Source organism: Adiantum capillus-veneris, chromosome 19 (assembly GCF_014529385.1).
Source record: "Adiantum capillus-veneris isolate H3 chromosome 19, ASM1452938v2, whole genome shotgun sequence".
NCBI classification, from domain to species: Eukaryota; Viridiplantae; Streptophyta; class Polypodiopsida; order Polypodiales; family Pteridaceae; genus Adiantum; species Adiantum capillus-veneris.
The window spans coordinates 137766949-137785441 of NC_140949.1; positions in this window are offsets into that span (position 1 = coordinate 137766949).

Here is an 18493-nt window from a genome sequence, read left to right on the forward strand (position 1 = left end):
AACCATGGAGACCAAAATAACCACTAAGAAAGAAACCAACAAGGAAGATCATCATGAGCCACAATGGCCAGGATCCAAGAAGAAGATAGGAACTTGTCCAAACCCTACACAGGTGATCGAGCGAGTCAAGCAATTAAGGAGTTTGGTAGAAGATACCCAAAGGGATCTAGAGCCGGCACCTAGGCAGATCTAGATTACAGACATAGTGTTCCTTATGCAACAACAACCTCACAAAGTCCATAGACCCCTTACCATACCTAGTGTCATCCAAGAAGAAAGTGACTTAAAGTCATGGGAAAGTGGACGTACTCACTTCTTGTTGGAAATAATATTTACAAAGGGACTACCTAACCCTATCAAAGAAATGGAGATCCCATCTTCCCCACGTCAAGGGACTGAAGCCCAAAAGGTGCCGTTAAATATTTCCAAATTGATGGATTTCATGGCTTCAGAAGTTAGGACCACCATCATGTCCAGACTATATGGAGACCCTGAGCTATTCTTAGCACTTTGAGCTTTCCTCAATGGAGAACTGAAGGTCGGGCTACCACAATTTGCACATATGGATGGAGCTAGGGAGATTCCAATAGAGGAGGAACACTTAAATCCACAACCCAACCTAGATGAGAACCCTGTTGTAGAAATACATGTTAACAAGTTAGGAAAATACTTTGAGGGCAATGAATCCAATGCAACCATATCAATCCCTACCAAGGGATTAACTGTGAAGGGAATCCTTGATGGTGGCGTTGGGGTTAGAATTGTGACTAAAGACCTCACCTTGGGACCACAACCATCGTAAATATGGCCAATGGGTCTATTGTTAAACCTATTGGAATGCTAGAAGATCTCAAGATCAAGGTCTTTGGACATAAAATAAGAAATACCTTCATTGTTATGGATTTCTCCAAGCACACTACGGCATCCAAGGTGATCTTAGGACGTCCTTTATGAGGGAAGAAAAAATGGTGCATGGCTGGTCTAAAAACCATGTCTACTTGCAGTTCCAAGATTCTGTCATTTGAGTGGATCTTGTAGTAGCTGGTCGAGCACATCCTCTAGGAAACAGGTTTATAATTGATCATAGATCTGACACCACATTTCACTCGGCTCCATTGCAGTATTGTTACACATGTAAAGTGGACACTGATGTTGGGGAAGATTCTCCTTATATGGATGTACTACCTGGGATGACTGAGTCGGACAATGTGGATTGGGTCCACTTAACACCAACCATAGACACTTGGGGAAATAGGGGGACGATCTAGGTAACACTCGAGGGGGATGAAATGCTAGCACTCGTACCCTTAAATATGCTAGAAGCAATGCATATAGCTTCTAATGACCTACAAGATGAACGTTTTAAGATCCAAGCAAGAGGTGAGGCTCGAGAAAGACTACAACATCTTAGATGCCAACGAGAGGCTAATCTCACGAAAGCGTTTTTTTAAAGACACTGATGATGATTCATTAAAATCCGAGCCACCTCTATGATATCCAATTGAACTAAATAGCCTCTATGGGAGAGTACTAATAACGCACTATTGGATACAGGAGCTCAATATAATTTTTTATCCTATGGAATTTGGTATCAACTAGGAAAACCACCCCTATCCACAAGCACCATCCAAGTCAAGGGTGTCAATAAGAAGAAGACCATTGTTTTTGGAATCCTACACACTCCTGTTATTTATGAAAATTGAACCATAGTTCAAAGTTTTTTGTTCATGCCTGTTGGTACTATGGAGGGTAATATACACCTAGGACGCAAAGGATGTCTGCAGTCAAATGTAATATTGATTGGAAAACTGGGAGTATCACGACGCGGAAACCAACTCATGGCCCTACGGCTCAAGGATTAACACATGAAATCTCACCTCTTCATAACTTAAAAAACAAAAAACATATTGCCAATCCAAAAAGTCACAACATCCTTACCAATAGCACAACCCTCTAAAGCTTCAACTTCCATGGCTACGACAAACAATGCTACATCAAAGGCTCCTTGTGATCTGACCAAGGGTACATATCAGTGGGTCCCCAAGGTATCGTTATCGGACCCCCCTATGGTTCAAGTTACTTCACAAAAGAAACCTCGAAGGAAGGCGTCCACTCAGGTTAAGAAGGTGAAAACCAAATCATGTTGGATTCCCAAATAACTATTAGAAGCCCAAGGCTACTATGATGGAAATGATCGTGTCCTTCCCTATCCACTACAAAACCATGTGAGTCAAACCTTGTGATTCCAAAGCCAATGGAAGACCGTGGGAAAAAGATCGCAGTATGCTACAGACCTATTCCAGAGCTAGTTTGGGTTCCAAGGCAAAACCAATCTATTTGTCTTAGCTCAGGAAAGGGGGAGTTCCATGAAGCTTCTAGCTCCTCATGTAATGCATCCATAGAGGTAAATACACAACCTCCACCTCCCATAGGCAGCCTCCATGAAGCTACAAAAGATTCGACATCTCCCATTGTTCAATTGTTATCTGATACACTACTTCAAGTTCGTTCATGGGAGAGTACCTTACCACCCTTGCAACTCGATGAGGCATCCAAGGTAATAGAGAACTATTGGCTAAAATCCTCACCTATTACCAATTGGAATAATTGGTTCCAAAATGTGATGACATCCTTTTAAAGTATGATCTACCCAAGGAAGGGGGGAGTATTCATTCACATCAACCGATTGAATTATTTCCCTCTTACCCTTCTTTCCCTGACCCTTGAGATTTTTGATTAACGGGTTGTATATATATAGATATATAGTAACTAACCACCCTAATTTAAAACAAAACAAAATACAAATTTAAAAAAAAATAGTAAAGATCAAGAACAATTAGCAAACGAGTGTGCACAATACTAGTCTAAATCATTGACCCAAACCTACACATGTCACATCAGATACACTGAAACAGAAACCTATGTCATCGAACACCTAACCATCCTCTATTTTTGTTCACATATATGGCTCATTCTTACGAATGTTCTTTTTACATGTCCCAAGTAATGCATTTATGTTATTCTCATATTTCCTCTGAATGGGATTCGGTTTAAACACTCGCTTGTGAGAGAAATTGTTGAGGAGTTAGAGTCGTTGGTCCGCCTCTTGACTATGACGGATCCCTATTCTATCAAGGAAGTTCGCCCAATTGCCCAAGTTTACCATTTTGCCCAGGTTGAGTATGCACACCTCGTGACATTCCTAATACTATTTTTCACGAAAGAGGACGAAGACGATAACGGTGATTGGACAGACGAGACACACGGCCTTACCGAAGAGGACTACACCTACCTTGATGATGAGGATGGTGGTTTAGCCTTAGAGATACCGACCGGGCTCTCTACCCTCCACTTACTTTGATCTTCATCACTCAAGTGATGGAGGGTAGGTAGGATTAGAACAATAGGAGTGTTTCTGTTTTAGAGTTTAGTGATTAGCAAAGTTCTTTTTTCCCACTAATGTGCCTTTGGAAGGTGGATGTTTGGTGGTGACTATTGTGCAGTTTGTGACTACATAAGGATGCCTTCGAAGGACAACGACAATGGATGTTTACAGGTTACAATAGATGTTCTCCATTATATCAGGTGTACTACTTTCTTTTAACTATGCTTTCCACAGTTACATGTTTGCATCTTGTCATTGAGTTTCTAACAATGCATAAAATTTATGAAGTTGTGAATTGTCAATTTAGATGCTATAATTTTTTCAAAATTCTAGTACCTTGTTCTTCTCTTTGAGTTTGGTCTATTAGTTGGCTTTAAATAGAGGCCTTAGGCTAAACTAGGCCACTTAATTGCTGACTTTAATTCCTAAATAGACTATTAATTGTAGTAACTTTAGTAATGTTTTAAGCTATGAGGATATAGTTCTCTCTAGATTATTCCACCTAAGTGTGACTTGTGTTGTGGAAGTCCATGTGTTAAGCTGGTATTTGAGACCTCGAGTCTCCCGGCTAGTTTATGCTCAAGCTGGTATTTGAGACCTCGAGTCTCCCAGCTGCTAGTATTTGAAACCTCGAGTCCCCAGCTACTTATAGCAACTATGATGACAAAAAAAAAAAGAGAAAGCAAATAGCACAAACTTCCTTGTATTTTATGTTGATCACACTTAAGTGGTATAAGTGACAAGATCACTAGTCTTTAGACCCCGACGAGCATTCCTAGGGTTAACTACTCTTTAGTCGACATTTTTTAATTAATATTGGTCAATCTAGTACTTACTTTAGCCCTATCTCTTTTGTACTTCTCTTAGAGTCAACCTAATAGACCTTAACTCAATTGCATTTCATTCAGGTAATACGCTTGTTCTAGTTGGCAAAGTTACAATTCATGAATTTTTTATTTTTATTTTTGTATTTCCTAGAATATCATGTATACATCTCACTTATTGTACGCCTGCACATGCTGCCTTTGAGCTTTCACAATGTTGTTTTTCTTCTACTAATAACAGGTACTCCTATCGTGGATCCCGATGCTGCACTGTTATAATCCGAGGACAGAATCCACATCAGGAAGGGGGGCATGTTAACCACCGGTGTCCACTTCTAGTAGTCATGGGCCAGGTTTGTCAGTCCTAAAGGAAAAGGGTAAGAGTGATCTTCGATAAGAGACACACTCTAACTGGAATATTCAAGGGTTAGTTGGCTAAGCATGGGTGCCCAAGTGTGAAATGGACGAGCTCATATAAAAGTCACCTAAACTTAAAAATCACTCATTCTCTCATTTGTGCAATTGAGAGTGATCTTGCCCCATCTCCATCTTCTTCTTCATCTCTGTGTGTGTGTGTGTGTGTGTGTGTGTGTGTGTGTGTGTGTGTGTGTGTGTGTGTGTGTGTGTGTGTGCACGCGCACGTGAGAGAGAAAGAGAGAGTGTGTGTAATTGAGCATTGCGACAGCACGGCGGCGGCGAGGCGGTTGAGCGCGGTACGGTGGTAGCTCCCTCTTCTTCGCGGCAAGGAATCCTCCACGAAGGCAAGCATAGGACGGTGAGTGACATACCCTTGCTCTCTTGAGATTGCTAGATTAATATGGTTGTGTGCTTGCAGCCATTTGTGGCTTGCACACAGTGTACGGCAAGTCCCTTTCTTTGACACATGCGACAAATGCGCACAGAAAGTAACCCCTTGATATTTTGCAATTTGGTTTCTATTTTCCCTGTTTACCAACACTTCTTCATATTTCACAGACTCGTGGTCTATTTTGCCCAAATATGGTTTCTAGCTAGTTTTTTGTTGACTTTTTTTGCAGCCCAAAGTGATGGTTTCTTCTATGAACATGAAATGTTAAAGGGGTAAAAAGTATCCAAAGCTAGCATATCTCTCTCTCTCTCTCTCTCTCTCTCTCTCTCTCTCTCTCTCTCTCTCTCTCTCTCTCTCTCTCTCTCTCTCTCTCTCTCTCTCTCTCTCTCTCTCTCTCTCTCTATCTCTACGTGGCACATTTTTGTTCCATGTCAATGCAATGAAATGAACAAAATCTGAAAACACATCTAACAGTGGTGGACAATGATCTAAAAGTAATCAAAAATTTGGCAACTAAAATGCTTTGAATTCATTCAATCACAACACTTTTTGCCACCAAATGATGGATCTAGCCAGTCCTCGACTCCTAAGATCTACCAAGTGGCAAACCCTAGTTTTGCCATATGTTGCTAGTGAGAAATGGGATGGGTTTTACCATGGTTTAGGACAATGGAAATATCCGACAATTGCACCAATGTTATAGCTGATCACCACGATGAATGTTTGTGGCATAGCTTTCTGGCACTAACATAATCTATGTCAATGCGCACACTCACGAGCAATCACAAATCAACACTAGCAATCTATCAACAAGTAAATAGTCAATCCTCGCTCCCGCTAACTACTTGATGGTTTCTCAACCAAATGAGCTCAAAACACTTGAAACTTAAGGAGACGATAGACGGAAACTAATAGAACCTATTTGAACTCTAATTCCTCATTTTTGAGAGGTACATGAATCATGACCCATCATTATGTAGGTCATTGAAATAAGAATAGAAGTGGTCTAACATCATTTCCTAAGGCCTAGGAACAATCTCCTATCAAAAAATTGGTATTATCCCTTGAAAATACATCAAACCAGTAGAGTTAATGTCACACAACATGACACAAAATTCAACCAAACTGACAATGAATACACTCAATAGAAAGAGAAAGAGGAGAGAAACACAATGAACTTGTCAAAATTGAATTTGGATTACCATATAGCAATATGTGATGATTACAAAAGAACTTTGTGTGTTTGCAGCATCTCCCATACATGCTTATCCAAAAACTTCCTTCAAATCTTATTAAAATTGACCTTTCTACCAAGGACTTCTAAAATATGGCATCAAGCTCATGTTCACATGGTAATGCACAATAAAGATAATGAGAGAAAATTACAAAAATACAACTTAGCTAGAAAGCTCTTCAATACCTTTATATATTCTAGATTTAAAAGACAGATTTGGGTTAAACCCGTTTCCAGATCAACATCTGCAAACACTTTGTCTAGCCCATTGGTTGCCCTAGAGGTGGTCCATGTCCCACTATTAACAACGGATTTTTTTTTTCATTGTTATCATCTGGTTCATCCTCTTTATCATGCCTTTGTATTCAGTCATAGGAGGTGTTACTATAGGACCCACTTGTGTGGGTACTACAACTACTATCCTATCACTATTTTTGTCACTCATGGTCTCTTCCTCAGAGTAGATTTCACGATTGTCACCCAATCTAATATGCATGACTCCAGCATGGTATGTTTCACAATGTATAAACTCACATGGAGTTTCTTGTTTTGGAGTCCCTCAAAAAACAAAGAGATAGTATCTCTTGCTCTGTAATTTCTCACTTAAAATATGTAGTCTCATTTTGCTAGCAAAGTCCCTTACTGTCTCTCCCTATTTTTGTTTCAAGATATAAATATATAGTATAGTGTTATACTGAATTGCAATCTTCAAGAAGGATGCTATAAATTTTATAGCAAGATTTTGAAGGTTTGTGACACTATCTGTCCCCAAATTCTGAACCAAGTCAGATCCTCCCCATCTAGTCATTCTAACACTATCTGTCCCCAAATTCTGAACCAAGTCAGATCCTCCCCATCTAGTCATTCTAAAAACCCCATATAGATTTTGGAATTCATAAACTCTTTCAGCCCACAGTACTTGGTTAAAGGTGGCCAAATGACCATATGTGACCCCCATTTACACTATACTTCTTGATCCATTTTTGAGAGTCAATCAGTCTAGCTCTCCTTGCACAATCCACTCCAAGCCTCAAGAAACTACATTTCCCATTCCCAAGTCTTGAAACAATGTATTTTGAACTTGTGACTCCCTTGACCCCTCATTGGTCTGATAGGAAACTTGCCTATTTTGATTGGAGTTCTTATTTCCCCCATTATCCAATCCTTTGGGTAAAATCCCCACTCTTTTCTAGTCTCGTTTGATTTTGAGTAGACCCCTTCATTGTTCATACTCTTAAATGACTTTAGTTTATTGAGGATCTTTTTTTTTTTTTTGGCATCTAATGTATAATCAAGTATCCCCTATAGTAGGTAGTTTGATCAATGTTTGCTAACTCAGACATCATATGAAACTTGTTATTGTACATATATTCAAATCTATATTATGGTAACATAGGAGGCTCCTCCTCCCTAAAGACTTGAATGATCTTTCTCTATTTATATGTATTGGGTTTAGATTTTGTAGCCCTTCAAATTTCAATGGAATCTCCTATCTCCAAATAGCGTACCCCTATGTTCTTGTTGTCTGTTTTGATTCTTTACATAATTCCTAAATTTTCCAAGATATACTCATCAAGTCCCAAAAGAGGAAGTTATTCAATGATAATCTCTACAAGATCTTGAAGTGTTACTACTTGTCCCCATAATTCCACATTGTTGAGACTTTCTATCTTCACGTATCTAGTCCCCTTTGGTCCATAAACGTGTTCCCCTATTTGTTGGTTCTAACTTCTTCCTCGAACATTATATCATTGTCATCAATATCCCATATTCTTCATTAGGGTCTAATTAAATCTGATCCCATGCTCATTCTACGTATGGTGAGTTAAAATATTTTTAAACGTGGTCCCTGCATGGTATCAAGATTGATAACATGGAAGCAATTTGGGAGCTTGTGTTTGAGTAGGTTTCCGCAACTTTTTCATGAACGGTATAGAGTTGGTCACCTTGATTAACACTCTCTTTGGTAGAATCTCACTCTTTGAATCTCTCACAAAACCCAGATTGTCCAGCACACATATGATCTAAAGTCTATAAAGATACGAGAATGGGAATGCAATAAATTCCAACATGGTTTTTTTTGTGTTTACTCTAAGTTACTTAGCTTTTTTACAAAGTTCTTTGCTTCCCAATTTCTTTAGTGAAAACTCTAACATTGCACCAACTCTACAAACACAAAACTTATTTTAGAAAAATTGAAGTAGTAAATGTGAACTTTGTGTGTGATCTTTGATTTGTAAGAAAAATTAGAATTTTTGATTGAAATCTGCAATCTTCTTGACAAGGTTCCAGGAGTTTTTTATATTGACTTCCTTTCCTTTGAGTATTTGGCTCAAACTTGATCCACAAAATGTACACTACTATGAGAGCATAGCTACTATGTCAAAAGCGCCCACTATGAAGAAAAGTTGATAATTGTGATTATTTAATTTTCTTACGATGGAATTTTCAACCACACACACACTTGTTCCCAATGTCAATTCATCAGCTCTGACAAATATAAGTTCAATTTGGAACAGTGTTGAGATGCCATGTTAAGATATATGGTGAGTGAAAGTGCTCAAGGAGGTTTGAAGAAGAAGATAGCCATAGCTACAATTTCACAGAGAGAGAGAGAGAGAGAGAGAGAGAGAGAGAGAGAGAGAGAGAGATAAGTGCACAACTTCAATAAAGTAGAGTCAAATTACAAAATGAAAATAATACCTTAGCACAGGATATGTATAGTATATGCTTTATTTATAAGGCTGGAATAGATCCGGTTGGGATCTTTGGCTTACACTCAGCCATACTAAAAAGGCCTACATATAGGATGATGGTGCACATAATATCTAGGATAGCATGCCACACATGCACTTATCTACCACATTGGCTTCTACAACTAAGAGATGATGCACACTAAGAACCTAGACCGGGCATAGGACGTGCCCACCCAACAATCCTTCCTCCCCTCCGGCATGGACTATAATGAAGTAATCTAGATCGAGACTCAAAGCCACAGAGGCTAGTAGTCACACAAATTGTAGTAGTCACATAGACTAGGGTAGTCACACAGAGTGTAGTATCAACTAATACGGTGTCACATAGACTAAAGAATCCTCCCCTTACACAAAGAAGGTGAAAGACATCCATATCTACAGTACATCAGTAAACTCCCACTAGTAATCAGGGTGGTACAAACATGGAGACAATTCTCCTCCTCTTGATGTTTGTCTTCCTCTTCAAGGTTGACTTTGCCTCTGCCTTTGTCTTTGCTATTGTTGCTCTAATATTGTGGAGTTTTGTTGATGGATGACCTATGATGCCGCATTTTCTACAAAATTTATTCTTGTAGCAACCTTTAGATAAATGCCTTAATTTGCCGGACTCATAACACTTTTTTTAATTTTTCCTAGTTGATGAAGATGCGGTCCTAGATGATGATGCAATGAAAGATCCTCCGTTGTCTAAAGTCTTCTTTGATTTCTTTTTCTCCTCCTCAATTAGTGCATTGATTACATGTTGCAAATTGGATGTAGGATCCTTATATTCTCCTTCTATTCTAGCATCGTAACAATATTGTCAATATTTTTGGCAACAGCACTTAAGAGCACAGCAACCTTATCTTCCTCGCAAATCTGACACTTATGTAGGTTAATTGAGTGATGATACTCATCAGCCGGCTTGAAATATCCTCCCCTGAATTCATTGTAAGTTTGTATAGGTTCCTTTTAAGGCTTATCTTGCTCATTTTTTGCTTGGCACCAAAATTTTCTTCTAAAATGATCCATTCTTGGATGGTGTGGTGCAATTGTCAATGAAATGCATGTAGTTGTCATGCAATGAAGTGATAATTGTGCCAAGAGCCTATTTGTCTTTGGCTTGAATTTGTGCAATCTGAGCTCTGGTCAGTGTGCCTTCAGCTGTGGATGGTTCAGTTGCTTGTGGTTAACAATAGACCACGTGTTTGTGCATAAGGTAACCCTGCAAATTTTTCTGCTAGGTGAGAAGACCTTTGCCATTGAATTTTTCAATTCCATTTTCTCCCATAGTTCCAGTAGAGGGGTCTTAGCAATTAGCAATAAGCTAATGCCAGTGTTTAGCGTCCAAGTGCACTTGAGTAAATTACCCCGTATATGAGATTATCACATGCAGTTCAAGAGTTTCTATGCCATGGATACAAGGATTAGAGAGAGAAAATGAGGAAAATTTCTTTGAAGCTATGCTTATATTTCCTTTAACCTGCCCTGAAGCTTGGAGTTTATGAGGAAAGCTAACTCCTTGAGATCTTCAAAGTTGAATTGTAAATCCATTGAAAGCCTTTCATGAGCTCTTTTGGATCTCTGTTGAGGCTTTGATTGCAAGGAGTGAAGGGTTGTCCGTTGATGGGAAACAATGGGGATAGTCGATGCGTTCGGGAGCTGGCAGCAGATGCAAGTAATTTGAGCACACAAGGGCAATCTAGGCATCCCGATTGCAGTTTGTGTGTGAGGCTCATTGGGCCCACAAAAGGTCAAAGAAGCCCTTGAAATGGGGATGCTCCACACTTTGTATCCAATTCATATCTGACTTTACAACCATACTCCCCCATCACTCTAGCCTAGTTTGTACCCATTTGCATTAATCTACTTATGCTTTTCTATTTTTGTTAGTGTAAATATCTCTTGTATTTAACCTACTAATCACACCACGAAGGGCTCATTGACGTTTCCACCATAATTGCAATTCCCTACATATGGTATCAGAGCCGATGGTTTGCACCTAGGCATACTAATCTCCATTGCTTTAAGTGTTCTTAATAATCCCACTCTCTAATTTATTTGGGCATGAGCATGCTCCACTACCCTTTGGCGATTAGAAGAGGAGGAAGTAGCACTTAAGTGTTGTTTTTGCATTATCTTCAACTTTATTTAATCTTTGAATTTACTGTGTGTTTTGCATAATTACTGCCTTCAATTAGTCTTTTATTGTTGTAAGGTGGCACTAGCGTGTTGTTTTTGCACTATCTTCATCTTTAATTAATTTTTACATTTAGTGCGTTTTTTGCATAATTATGGCCTTCAATTAGTCTTTCCACTCGCACCCTCGCATATCATCAATTGTGTGTGGGAGAAGGTCGCATCGAAAGCAATCCATTGACTATATGTTTACTCTAATCAAGCCTCATATGTGCTTTTAATTGCTCAATTTAGTTTGCATAATTAGTGCAACCTTTTTCTTTTTGGTTTCTCCAACAATAGCTCGAAGGAATTTTGTGTGTGTGTGTGTGTGTGTGTGTGTGTGTGTGTGTGTGTGTGTGTGTGTGTGTGTGTGTGTGTGTGTGTGTGTGTGTGTGTGTGCGTGCATGTGTGCTTGAAAGCATTGAATGCCCAAGGCATTTTTTGGTGGAAGTTAAGATTCAAAGTCCTCAAAAGTAATACGAGGCATGTGGGAAAGGTTTCCATTGTTAGGAGCCAAAGGCATTTTTGGCCCCACATACTCAGTCGAGCGTATGCACCCAAAACGGCCCCATCTATTTGCTTTGATTGTTGCCGCTTCAATGCTTGAAGCTTCTTGCTCGCTACAGCAAGCTAAGCACTTAGCCTCCACCCATTTCCCCAAGGCCTCCACCCATTGTTGGTGCCTTCATCTTCTGCACACACCCAAGACCTTGGTCTCACTGTTGTTGAAAATCGACTACTCTAAAATAATTAGAGAAATCCATGGACAATGAAACAAAGTACAATGATTTTTTTTGTCTAAGTTTCCTCGTCACCCCGGAAACAGAGTCAAATGTTCGCGGCCCTCTTGTAGACTATAGGACAAACTACGAGTGGTAGAGAAAACTTCCAAGGTAATGAGTGTCAAAGAGGACGTGGAGAATTTTGGAAAACTAGTGTGCAGAATAATGGTAGGGGATGTTGGACATGTGGAAAAGCAAGGCCACTTCAAGTGTGACTTTCCACAAATAAGACAACAAAACAATTATGCAAATACTAGCAAGGGTGTAGATGAGCCAGACACATTGTTGGTTGTGTATGTTGAGTAGTCTATTTGAAAATGTATGAAATTATGGTGATAAGGTATGATATGAGGATTTAGGTGCATCAAATCAAATGACGAGCCATGGTGCATGGTTTTTGGACTTGCAAACTTTTAACACTTTTAATTATGTTGAGACTGGGGTTGATACATTGCATCCTATTGCACATACATGGAATGTTCAAAATTGTTGGGATCTAATGTGAAGGAGAATGTGGTTGCAAAAAATACACGTGGAGTGGACCATAAGGGTCACTTCGTTCGAGTCATGCAAACAACCCATGGAATGACCAATTGTAATGGAGGGTTGCAAGTTCATCAAATGTATCAAGGAAAGGAAAGAAAATTTGGATGATGCCCTAAGGATGCCAATTTTGAGTGCAGGTCATGACAGTGATGATTCAAGTGGCTTAGAGCAAAGTCTTGCTAGGGAGTTTGGTATACACTCTCAGAAGAGTCCAAGTGCAAGAAAGATGTAAGCTAAAAATAAGACACCTAGAATTGATCCTAGACCTTGAAGATCCAAGAGACTAAGTATCCTATGCAAAGATTGACTTATTACATTTGGATGGCTTGTCGTTGTGCATTTATCACAAAGATTGTGCAAGACTTAGTCTACTTGTTTTCACAATGCTATTGGAAATCCAAATAAGATCAAGATATGAATAAGGATATGGATACCCTAGATGCTAATGAGACATGAAATTTAGTGTCATTGCTAGAAAAAAATAATGTGATAAGATGTAAATGGGTTTACACGGTGGAACATAACACAAATGTCATGGTGAGCAAGTACAAGGTTAGATTTGTCACAAAAGGTTATGCATAAACTCATGAAATTGATTATGAGGGGAATTTCAACCCTATAGTTAAGATGGCTATCATTATTGTAGTGGCTACTAAAAAAGGTTGGGTTTTGCATCAACTGGATGTGAAGAATGAGTTTTTCTATGATGACTTGTAAGAAGAGGTGTATCTTTTTCCTATTAAAATTATGAGTTTTTTTCTAATTTCCAATTAAAAAAACCTTTTGGAAGTAAAATTCTTCAAAATATAAAAGAATTGAAATACCCTTGCTTTTGAATGCATGGTATACACTAATTTTGTTTTGAGGTACATTCCTTGAGATCCTTTTGCACATACAAGTAATGTGCAATTGTCCTTGATAGATGGAAAAGTGCATTATTTGGCTAACATATTGTATTTGCCCAATATTATAAAGAACATGGTGTCTCTTGGGCAAATAGTTGAGTAGGATTTGTAGGTTATGTTCATTTTAGATGGCCTATATGTGGATAAAGAATAATGGGATGCTCAATGCACAAAGTAAAAAGTGGGTATGCTATTCACTCTTGATGTAGATAGTTGCCATCTTTGCAATAGGGTAAAGGATTGCGACAATGAAAGCTGCCATATTTGCACAAGAGCAAGGATTTGTTGTAGACATTGACATTTGGCATAAGTATTTGGGCATGCAAATGTACAAATGCTAAAAAAAATGCAGAGCAAAGAGCTTGTTACATGTGTGTCAATGTTTTAAAGTCGTTGAAATGCATATGGTTTATGAAGCTTGTGAGTTTGGAAAGTAGGAAAAATTGTCTTTTCCTCATGACAAGCACGTAAGAAAAGATTTGTTTGAGATAGTGCATTCTGATGTATGGGGTTCTCCTAAGATTGAGTCTATCAAGGATGCATATTTTATGTCACTTTCATTGATGACTTACAAGGAAGGTACGCATGTATTTCATGAAGAAGAAAAGTGGTATGTTTACTCACTTTCAAAAGTTCAAAATTATTGTTGAAAAAGAGATTGGAAAGCCTGCACAGTGCCTGAGGTCAGATGGATGGGGACAAAACTTCTCTAGTGAGACTAATTGCTTCATAATATGCAAGTAAATGGTTTTTTTAATATCATTTGAACGCACGTGATATAGATGGTTTCTTATTAAGTGCACCCTCAAAGAATAGGATGTGTTGTGTCACCATAACCACGATTGTCGAGAGTTTGCAGGTCTCCAAACCATTCACCATGGCTAGTCATGTGATTTGATGCACCAAAATTCCACATACCATACATTATCACCACATCTTGATATAGTGACACACAATGTTCCTCATATGTTGCGTAAAAAATAGTCATTTTGGCTCATCTTCACACTAAAAGATATGTCCATTTATGTTATCCTAAACACTTAGACATAACCAATACATGACCTTGCGTCTCTAGTTCTAATATTTGAAGCTTTCAACTATCGAGGATTGTGTCTTCCTGTTCACCTTGAATTTATTCTCAATAACCTTTACCCATCAAGATATTGGTCATTCTAAACATCAAGGCATGAAAGCTGTTGTTGTAAGCTTCTCATTGACGATAGCATTGATTCCATCATTGTCAAACATGTTTGAAGAAAATCACAAAACCTACAAGGGACCAAAAATAGTCTTTATCTATCACAACTTGTGATTATAATATGTTTACATACATCAAATACGCTATTTCACATATTATATAGTGCATCAACCTAGCTATTTGCAACACTAAAATGAGAGATTTGCAGAAGTCAACCTTTGTGTTCCATTCTTGCATGTGAACACACTCTAACTCCAAACGAAAGGCTAAAAATCACCCGAAATGGAAATTTAGCTACAAAGATAACTCAAGAGGGCTCATTAGAATCTCGAACCACATGATCTCCCATAGAAATCATCAAAATTGGAGATTGTTATCGACGCCTCCCAAAAATCGTGGGGTTGGTTGTAGTAAAAAACCATGAAGGAGGAGAATGTGGAAACCCTTACTCTCAATTGCTTCTTCCGCTACTCTTGCTTGCCCCTCACAGCTCCTTAGCTGAAACAAAGCTCTGTTACTATGTAAAGAGATAGAGAAGGAGAGAGCTTGAGCTCTTGCAAGCAAACACGAACACAACCAAGAGAAAACACAATGGATATGGAGGTTGAAATATATTTCTTCTTCTTCTTCACAACTCAAAATGATATTAACATTTACATGTGTTTGATGATGAGGTTTATAACTAGAGTCTTCTTGATATTGATGTAGATCTTTGTGGGATACACGTATCTTCTTGATCTTGATGTAGGTCTTTGCGGGATACATGTATCTACTCAAAATTGTGATAAAGAGGGTGGCATGAGGTCAAATTTTGATAATGGGGTCAATTGTTGAGATACCAAGCTCAAAAAATGGTACGCTTGATGTGTTCTTGCCTACATCTATCATTAATATGAGGTAGTGAAGAGAAGGATCATCACCAATGGTACTATTGTTGGACTTCATCAATTTGGTCTACCTATTAAAAGTGGTGGCCACTTATCTTGCAAAGTTTCACATGAATGTTGTACAGTCTCTTATTATGTTGCATCTTCCACTTATATAGAGGATGCACTAGAGTAATGGTCATGCATGTCATAAGTAGATGATGATGACTCTTGATGCATAGTTGGCTCATCATCACTTGAAATCATGTCACATGTCTTCATATCATATAGAATCCTCTTATTATTTTTCCTATGCATAAAGAGGTCTATTCCTTGTGCCGATCTTGATGTTGTCTCACAGCAATCAACCATGGCCTTCCAAATATAATTGACTATGCTCCACAATTCTTGGCCTAACATGTATGTCCACTACAGTCCTCTTCCCTAATATATTGGAATTACTCTCATTAGCTAGTTTCATTTGTATGAAAGGATATTTATTTCCTGGCTCTTTCCTCTATTGAGGACAATAAGGCAATATATGTCCTCTTCCCCCACCATTGTAACACAATACATAATCCACTTAATTCATTTGAGGCTATTCTCTTTGAATCCACCTTACCTAATGATTTTGGATAGCTTGCAAGCCACTTTAATTTTTTCTTGCCAACCTTTAAATCTCTTGATCTGAACAGTCTCTTGTCCTCTAGCTAGCTCTACTGCCCTTCTAGCTTCCACATGATCGTCTCTTTCTACAAGCATGTCTATGCACAAAGGCTCTACCACATCCTCACTTGGTACATATACATTTATTAGGTGTGCAATGATCTTCCTCTCCTTAGCTGTTATCTTTTGCTTCCTCGCTTTCTTCCTCGGTTGCTCGTTTGCAATTCTAAAAATTTCTTTGAGATACTTGGAACCTTAGTCTCCACTTTTTCCCTCACACTTTCATGTAGAAGACAAATGAGCATTGCATTCTTTGAAAATTTAGGGGGGCGAGGGGGGGGCTTTCTTCAAAAACTCCCAAAATCCTTTTCCAACATGCCTTGAATCTATTCCTATGTGCATTGGCATCCTCATCTTCTCCTTGTTGTAGCTACTCAATTCCTTCCATAAATCTTCAGGGGTGTCTTCCTTCTCAAATTTCTCTCTCAAATATTGGCATACAAACACCCAATTGGGTTCTTGAGCTTTCCTAAGGGTGTCTCCAAATCATTCACATACTTCTCCTTCTAGCAAAACTCTAACCAGTCTTACCTTGAAAGTGTTGTCCTACATGTTTCTCTTGAGTGTTGTCAACTCAATCATGTGTATGACCTTGTCCACATCTTCACTTTTTCCTCCTTTGAAAGCTTCATATCCTTCTCGCACCATAGATCAAGACCTTATCTTCACCTAGTTAGCAACATGTTGATTGAATCCCTGTTAGGAGAGCTTTCCCCTCCTCATTGGGTGCACAAATTTATGTGAAGAATTGGAGGTCTCGCCTTTACAACACCTCCATCACCACAATGAAAAGAGGATAAAGAATTGTACTCTTACAAGGGATGTGATGTTATGTTCATTTCATCCAAAATCCCGAACAATCACCCAACTACTTTCACCTACGTACAACTAAATGCCAATACTAAGAATATAAGTAAATACACTCCCACATGTGAGTTCCTTGAACACACTCAAAACCTAGATGCCACTAGTAAGAATATAACTAAACCCAATCCCATCTATGAGTTCCTTTAACAAATTTCTTGAAACCTCACTAATTTAATACAAAATTAGAGATTCAATGCTAGAAAACTTTAAAAAAACTCCCCATAACTCATATGAGAGCTTTCAAGATAGTATATACTAGAAGCGGTCCCTAAGGCGTTCACCTATATACACAGAAAAGGGACAATATGAATCTCAACAAAGGGAAACTAAGAGCCTTTTTTTATTCAAAATCAAAACTGACGTATACCTCAAAAAAAGAGTGTGCAGAAGATGGGAATTCTTGCTCTTATATCTATACAAAAGTAGGGTTATGTTGCACAAAACCTACCCTCGACTAGCTTCATTGAAGGAAGCTATATGCAACCTCAATTTCTCACGTCAAACAAGATGATAAAGTGAAATTGCAGAGGTCATCACACATGTTCACAACCCTCTTGAGGAGAGGCATGTCCTCAACTCAAGCTACATGGTGCTTGCCTTGCAACATGGGCACCTCTACTACGAAACCCCCACCCTCCATTGCACGTTGTAGTAACATCTACTTCCTCCTTCATAGTTGAAGCCCAAAGCTCAGTCACAACCAAAAACTAAAAATACACCTCTTTATTTTTAGCTTTTTTTGTATTTTGCCCCTTTTTTAGTGCTCACATTTATATGTACAAAAATAAACAAACTATACACTACATGTAGCTATCACCCACGCATAGAGAGACACCTAACATACACTACTTATCCACACTTTGTACAAGCATGGTTTATGTAGCATCACAAAACAATTATGAAATCATCTGGGGAGGCTCACATCATTTCGCAAAAGAAATGTGAAAACGTACACTTGTACCCACCCTGCCTACGCTTCCCCCACACCTTCCCCACCCCAAGCATACTTCCTCCCAAAAAGTTCAAATTTGGTGGAGAGGTCGATAGCGGGGAGGCGCATATGAACACAAGATATACACTCATATGCACACACAACCATTTTACCCAGCTTCCTTCTTGAAACACATCCATTGAGAGAGGGGAAAGGGTGAAAAAGTAAGGCACAAGATGAAGAGGAGAAGCAAAAGGCCTGGATAGGAGGGAGGGTTTGCCAATGGATTCATAATTGTGGAAAAGGGTGGATGAGGGGAGGAGAGGGGAGGTGGTGGGAAGTTCCTCATTGAGGTGTTGGAAAGTTGGTGGTAGAACAAAGCGAAAGAAAGCTTGCTCCAATATCACAGTCCTATAAGTGGAGACTAGGCACATGGCAATAGAAGACTTACTCAGCTTAAGGACGTCTAAATCACTTTTTGGTATGTCTAGGGATTGAAAATTGC